At 39.4% G+C, this 6677-nt stretch overlaps 6 non-coding genes across 6 annotated transcripts; all 6 read right to left on the reverse strand.

The window, feature by feature from the left end:
• Positions 1 to 973: 973 nt before the first annotated feature.
• Positions 974 to 1063, reverse strand: trnar-ucu (transfer RNA arginine (anticodon UCU)). The gene is given in 2 exon segments: positions 974 to 1009; positions 1027 to 1063. It is a non-coding gene; the product is annotated as a tRNA-Arg (tRNA).
• A 686-nt stretch (positions 1064 to 1749) lies between these two features.
• On the reverse strand, positions 1750 to 1823 carry trnat-agu (transfer RNA threonine (anticodon AGU)). Its single transcript has one exon. It is a non-coding gene; the product is annotated as a tRNA-Thr (tRNA).
• A 966-nt stretch (positions 1824 to 2789) lies between these two features.
• On the reverse strand, positions 2790 to 2863 carry trnat-agu (transfer RNA threonine (anticodon AGU)). The gene has a single exon. It is a non-coding gene; the product is annotated as a tRNA-Thr (tRNA).
• Positions 2864 to 3714: 851 nt separating this feature from the next.
• On the reverse strand, positions 3715 to 3804 carry trnar-ucu (transfer RNA arginine (anticodon UCU)). The gene is given in 2 exon segments: positions 3715 to 3750; positions 3768 to 3804. It is a non-coding gene; the product is annotated as a tRNA-Arg (tRNA).
• A 686-nt stretch (positions 3805 to 4490) lies between these two features.
• Positions 4491 to 4564, reverse strand: trnat-agu (transfer RNA threonine (anticodon AGU)). The gene has a single exon. It is a non-coding gene; the product is annotated as a tRNA-Thr (tRNA).
• A 1023-nt stretch (positions 4565 to 5587) lies between these two features.
• On the reverse strand, positions 5588 to 5677 carry trnar-ucu (transfer RNA arginine (anticodon UCU)). The gene is given in 2 exon segments: positions 5588 to 5623; positions 5641 to 5677. It is a non-coding gene; the product is annotated as a tRNA-Arg (tRNA).
• Positions 5678 to 6677: the final 1000 nt, after the last annotated feature.

A 6677-nucleotide genomic window follows, 5' to 3' on the forward strand; every position in this document is an offset into this window, starting at 1 on the left:
AGGCAGTGACATATTGCCTTGGTCACGCTGCGTTACTCAGTCCGTTGGCTTGAAGGAGCATTCAAACCATTGGAATTAATCAAGACATTGATGTAATAGCGCAACAAATAAATTATTCACATTAGATCTGCACATACATAAAAACCTCACAATTATTTTGCAATTTCACAATATGCTGGCACGTCACTCTCTTTGCTAAGTTAATGAATTAGGGAAAGAGGAGTTACTGGTCCTTACAGAAAACATGCAATGAGAGACCTATATGAAATTTTAAGATTAAAAGTCTGAGATGACTTTGACCAACAAATTGAAAAGAAAATGTTGGAAGCCTACGAGTAGACTTGTCTACAGCAGTCTCTCTGTATTTGACTTACGTTTGTTACATATTGCTAGGCACTGGTTCTTTCACCGATCTAACTTATATTGCCTTTGCCTTCAAGGAGTGTTCAGAAATGAGATGAGATGACTTTGACCGATAAATTGGAAAGAAAAGGTTGGAAGTGTACGAGTAGTCTTGTCAGCAGACAGTCTCTCTGTATTTCACTTATGTTTTAATATTGTGTGAGGTACTGGTTCTTTCAACGATCTACTTATGTTGCCTTTGCCTTCAAGAAGTGTTCAGAAATGAGATGAGATGACTTTGACCAATAAATTGGAAAGAAAACCTTGGAAGTCAACGAGTAGTCTTGTGCGCAAAGAGTCTCCCTGTATTTCACTTACGTTTTAATATTGTGTGAGGTACTGGTTCTTTCAACGATCTACTTATATTGCCTTTGCCTTCAAGGAGTGTTCAGAAACCTGACGGATATTGGTGTTTCCGTAAAATAATATTCCACTTGCTAAATGAATGAGCAGGAAGAAGCGCATGTTCTGCTTCTTAGAGAAAACAAGCTGTATGTCATCTGTGGAAAGTAACAGATTGACATACACCACAAGGATTAGGAAGGAACAAGTTCCTACGGAAGAGGATATTTGACTCTGGTGGGACTCGAACCCACAACCTTTGAATGGCTTTTTATCTGTGCTTAGAAGCCCAATGCGCTATCCATTGCGCCACAGAGCCCACAAAGTCCTGGTTTTTGACATGCATTCATTATTTTGCATCTGAATACCATGTCGTAAAAAGTGGTTCGACAACGTAAAGGTACTGCTGGGACCTGATGCCCGAACTTCATGTTTACTAGGTAGGCATTATGACCAGCTAGAGCACAGCACCCTTTTGCTTAATCACTTAAACTCTTTGATGAGTACTTTCACCTTCCAGACTGGCAACAAAGGCAAGTTTTGGGGAGAAAACCAGTGTGTCAAAATACATTTGTATACCGGGCAAATGTCACAGCATCTACCCATAGCAGTAAATCACAGAAAAGGCAGTGACAAACAAATCAAGCAAATTAGATCTACCCAAACATAAAAACCTCACATTTATTTTGCAATCTCAATATATGCTGGCACATCACTGTCTTTGCTGACTTAATGAATTGGAGAAAGAGGAGTTACTTGTTTTTAGAAAAAAAGAAAAATGCAATAAGACACCTATAGGAAAGTTTAACATTAAAAGTCTGAGATGACTTTGACCAACAAATTGGAAGTCAGTGAAAATACTTGTCTGCAGGCAGTCTCTCTGTAATTGACTTACGTTTGTTACATATTGCTAGGCACTGATTCTTTCAATGATCTAACTTATATTGCCTTTGCCTTCAAGGAGTGTTCAGAAACCTGACGGATACTGGTGTTTCCGTAAAATAAAGGTACCGCTGGGAGTTGAACCCAGGACTTCCTGTTTACTAGACAGGCGCTATGACCAGCTAAGCCACGGCACCCTTGCTTAAAAATTCCAGCAACACTATCAACAAAGATCAATTTTTGGGAGAACCCCATGCAGAACATCACTGCAGAAAAATTCAGATCCATGTCAGGCAAATGTCACAGCATCTACCAATAGCCGCAAATCACAGAAAAGGCAGTGACATATTGCCTTGGTCACGCTGCGTTACTCAGTCCGTTGGCTTGAAGGAGCATTCAAACCATTGGAATTAATCAAGACATTGATGTAATAGCGCAACAAATAAATTATTCACATTAGATCTGCACATACATAAAAACCTCACAATTATTTTGCAATTTCAAAATATGCTGGCACGTCACTCTCTTTGCTAAGTTAATGAATTAGGGAAAGAGGAGTTACTGGTCCTTACAGAAAACATGCAATGAGAGACCTATATGAAATTTTAAGATTAAAAGTCTGAGATGACTTTGACCAACAAATTGAAATGAAAATGTTGGAAGCCTACGAGTAGACTTGTCTACAGCAGTCTCTCTGTATTTGACTTACGTTTGTTACATATTGCTAGGCACTGGTTCTTTCACCGATCTAACTTATATTGCCTTTGCCTTCAAGGAGTGTTCAGAAATGAGATGAGATGACTTTGACCGATAAATTGGAAAGAAAAGGTTGGAAGTGTACGAGTAGTCTTGTCAGCAGACAGTCTCTCTGTATTTCACTTACGTTTTAATATTGTGTGAGGTACTGGTTCTTTCAACGATCTACTTATGTTGCCTTTGCCTTCAAGAAGTGTTCAGAAATGAGATGAGATGACTTTGACCAATAAATTGGAAAGAAAACCTTGGAAGTCAACGAGTAGTCTTGTGCGCAAAGAGTCTCCCTGTATTTCACTTACGTTTTAATATTGTGTGAGGTACTGGTTCTTTCAACGATCTACTTATATTGCCTTTGCCTTCAAGGAGTGTTCAGAAACCTGACGGATATTGGTGTTTCCGTAAAATAAAGGTACCGCTGGGAGTTGAACCCAGGACTTCCTGTTTACTAGACAGACGCTATGACCGGCTAAGCCACGGCACCTTCGCTTGAAACCTCCAGCAACACTTTCAACAAAGATCAATTTTTGGGCGAACCCCATGCAGAACATCACTGCAGAAAAATTCAGATCCATGTCGGGCAAATGTCACAGCATCTACCAATAGCCGCAAATCACAGAAAAGGCAGTGACATATTGCCTTGGTCACGCTGCGCTACTCAGTCCGTTGGCTTAAAGGAGCATTCAAACCTTTGGAATTAATCAAGACATTGCTGTAATAGCACAATAAATAAATTATTCACATTAGAAATGCACATACATAAAAACCTCACAATTATTTTGCAATTTCAAGATATACTGGCACGTCACTCTCTTTGCAAAGTTAATGAATTAGGGAAAGAGGAGTTACTGGTCCTTACAGAAAACATGTAATGAGAGACCTATATGAAATTTTAAGATTAAAAGTCTGAGATGACTTTGACCAACAAATTGAAAAGAAAATGTTGCAAGCCTACGAGTAGAGTTGACTGCAGGCAGTCTCTCTGTATTTGACTTACGTTTGTTACATATTGCTAGGCACTGGTTCTTTCAATGATCTAACTTATATTGCCTTTGCCTTCAAGGAGTGTTCAGAAATGAGATGAGATGACTTTGACCAATAAATTGGAAAGAAAACCTTGGAAGTCAACGAGTAGTCTTGTGTGCAGACAGCCTCTCTGTATTCGGCAACTTGAAAATATTCTGCCAGCATATTCCACTTGCTAAATGAATGAGCAGGAAGAAGCGCATGTTCTGCTTCTTAGAGAAAACAAGTTGTATGTCATCTGTGGAAAGTAACAGATTGACATACACCACAAGGATTAGGAAGGAACAAGTTCCTACGGAAGAGGATATTTGACTCTGGTGGGACTCGAACCCACAACCTTTGAATGGCTTTTTATCTGTGCTTAGAAGTCCAATGCGCTATCCATTGCGCCACAGAGCCCACAAAGTCCTGGTTTTTGACATGCATTCATTATTTTGCATCTGAATACCATGTCGTAAAAAGTGGTTCGACAACGTAAAGGTACTGCTGGGACCTGATGCCCGAACTTCATGTTTACTAGGTAGGCATTATGACCAGCTAGAGCACAGCACCCTTTTGCTTAATCACTTAAACTCTTTGATGAGTACTTTCACCTTCCAGACTGGCAACAAAGGCAAGTTTTGGGGAGAAAACCAGTGTGTCAAAATACATTTGTATACCGGGCAAATGTCACAGCATCTACCCATAGCAGTAAATCACAGAAAAGGCAGTGACAAACAAATCAAGCAAATTAGATCTACCCAAACATAAAAACCTCACATTTATTTTGCAATCTCAATATATGCTGGCACATCACTGTCTTTGCTGACTTAATGAATTGGAGAAAGAGGAGTTACTTGTTTTTAGAAAAAAAGAAAAATGCAATAAGACACCTATAGGAAAGTTTAACATTAAAAGTCTGAGATGACTTTGACCAACAAATTGGAAGTCAATGAATAGACTTGTCTGCAGGCAGTCTCTCTGTAATTGACTTACGTTTGTTACATATTGCTAGGCACTGATTCTTTCAATGATCTAACTTATATTGCCTTTGCCTTCAAGGAGTGTTCAGAAACCTGACGGATATTGGTGTTTCCGTAAAATAAAGGTACCGCTGGGAGTTGAACCCAGGACTTCCTGTTTACTAGACAGACGCTATGACCGGCTAAGCCACGGCACCTTCGTTTGAAACCTCCAGCAACACTTTCAACAAAGATCAATTTTTGGGAGAACCCCATGCAGAACATCACTGCAGAAAAATTCAGATCCATGTCGGGCAAATGTCACAGCATCTACCAATAGCCGCAAATCACAGAAAAGGCAGTGACATATTGCCTTGGTCACGCTGTGCTACTCAGTCCGTTGGCTTAAAGGAGCATTCAAACCTTTGGAATTAATCAAGACATTGCTGTAATAGCACAACAAATAAATTATTCACATTAGATCTGCACATACATAAAAACCTCACAATTATTTTGCAATTTCAAAATATGCTGGCACGTCACTCTCTTTGCAAAGTTAATGAATTAGAGAAAGAGGAGTTACTGGTCCTTACAGAAAACATGTAATGAGAGACCTATATGAAATTTTAAGATTAAAAGTCTGAGATGACTTTGACCAACAAATTGAAAAGAAAATGTTGGAAGCCTACGAGTAGACTTGTCTGCAGACAGTCTCTCTGTATTTGACTTACGTTTGTTACATATTGCTAGGCACTGGTTCTTTCACCAATCTAACTTATATTGCCTTTGCCTTCAAGGAGTGTTCAGAAATGAGATGAGATGACTTTGACCGATAAATTGGAAAGAAAAGGTTGGAAGTGAACGAGTAGTCTTGTCCGCAGACAGTCTCTCTGTATTTCACTTACGTTTTAATATTGTGTGAGGTACTGGTTCTTTCAACGATTCATTTATATTGCCTTTGCCTTCAAGGAGTGTTCAGAAATGAGATGAGATGACTTTGACCAATAAATTGGAAAGAAAACCTTGGAAGTCAACGAGTAGTCTTGTGTGCAGACAGCCTCTCTGTATTCGGCAACTTGAAAATATTCTGCCAGCATATTCCACTTGCTAAATGAATGAGCAGGAAGAAGCGCATGTTCTGCTTCTTAGAGAAAACAAGCTGTATGTCATCTGTGGAAAGTAACAGATTGACATACACCACAAGGATTAGGAAGGAACAAGTTCCTACGGAAGAGGATATTTGACTCTGGTGGGACTCGAACCCACAACCTTTGAATGGATTTTTATCTGTGCTTAGAAGTCCAATGCGCTATCCATTGCGCCACAGAGCCCACAAAGTCCTGGTTTTTGACATGCATTCATTATTTTGCATCTGAATACCATGTCGTAAAAAGTGGTTCGACAACGTAAAGGTACTGCTGGGACCTGATGCCCGAACTTCATGTTTACTAGGTAGGCATTATGACCAGCTAGAGCACAGCACCCTTTTGCTTAATCACTTAAACTCTTTGATGAGTACTTTCACCTTCCAGACTGGCAACAAAGGCAAGTTTTGGGGAGAAAACCAGTGTGTCAAAATACATTTGTATACCGGGCAAATGTCACAGCATCTACCCCTAGCAGTAAATCACAGAAAAGGCAGTGACAAACAAATCAAGCAAATTAGATCTACCCAAACATAAAAACCTCACATTTATTTTGCAATCTCAATATATGCTGGCACATCACTGTCTTTGCTGACTTAATGAATTGGAGAAAGAGGAGTTACTTGTTTTTAGAAAAAAGAAAAATGCAATAAGACACCTATAGGAAAGTTTAACATTAAAAGTCTGAGATGACTTTGACCAACAAATTGGAAGTCAATGAATAGACTTGTCTGCAGGCAGTCTCTCTGTATTTGACTTACGTTTGTTACATATCGCTAGGCACTGATTCTTTCACCGATCTAACTTATATTGCCTTTGCCTTCCAGAAATGTTCAGAAAGCTGATAGACATTGGTGTTTCCATAATGTAAAGGTACTGCTGGGACTTGAACCCAGTATTTCCTGTTTACCAAGCCAATGTCATGGCCAACTAAGCCACAGCACCCTTTTTCTAAGGGTTACTGTAACACTTGCACCAAAGACAAATTTTCAGGAGCAGCCCATGCAGAAAAATTCAGATGCATGTTGGGCAAATGTCACAGCATCTACCAATAATGGCAAATCACTGAAAAAGGATTAACACATTGCGTTTGTCACACAGTACTACTCAGTCCATTGGCTTGGAGGAAGGTTCAAACCACTGGTATTAATCAAGACATTTATGTAATAGCACAACACAAAGAATC

This window comes from Electrophorus electricus, chromosome 8 (assembly GCF_041902795.1).
Source record: "Electrophorus electricus isolate QZ-2024a chromosome 8, ASM4190279v1, whole genome shotgun sequence".
Lineage (NCBI taxonomy): Eukaryota > Metazoa > Chordata > Actinopteri > Gymnotiformes > Gymnotidae > Electrophorus > Electrophorus electricus.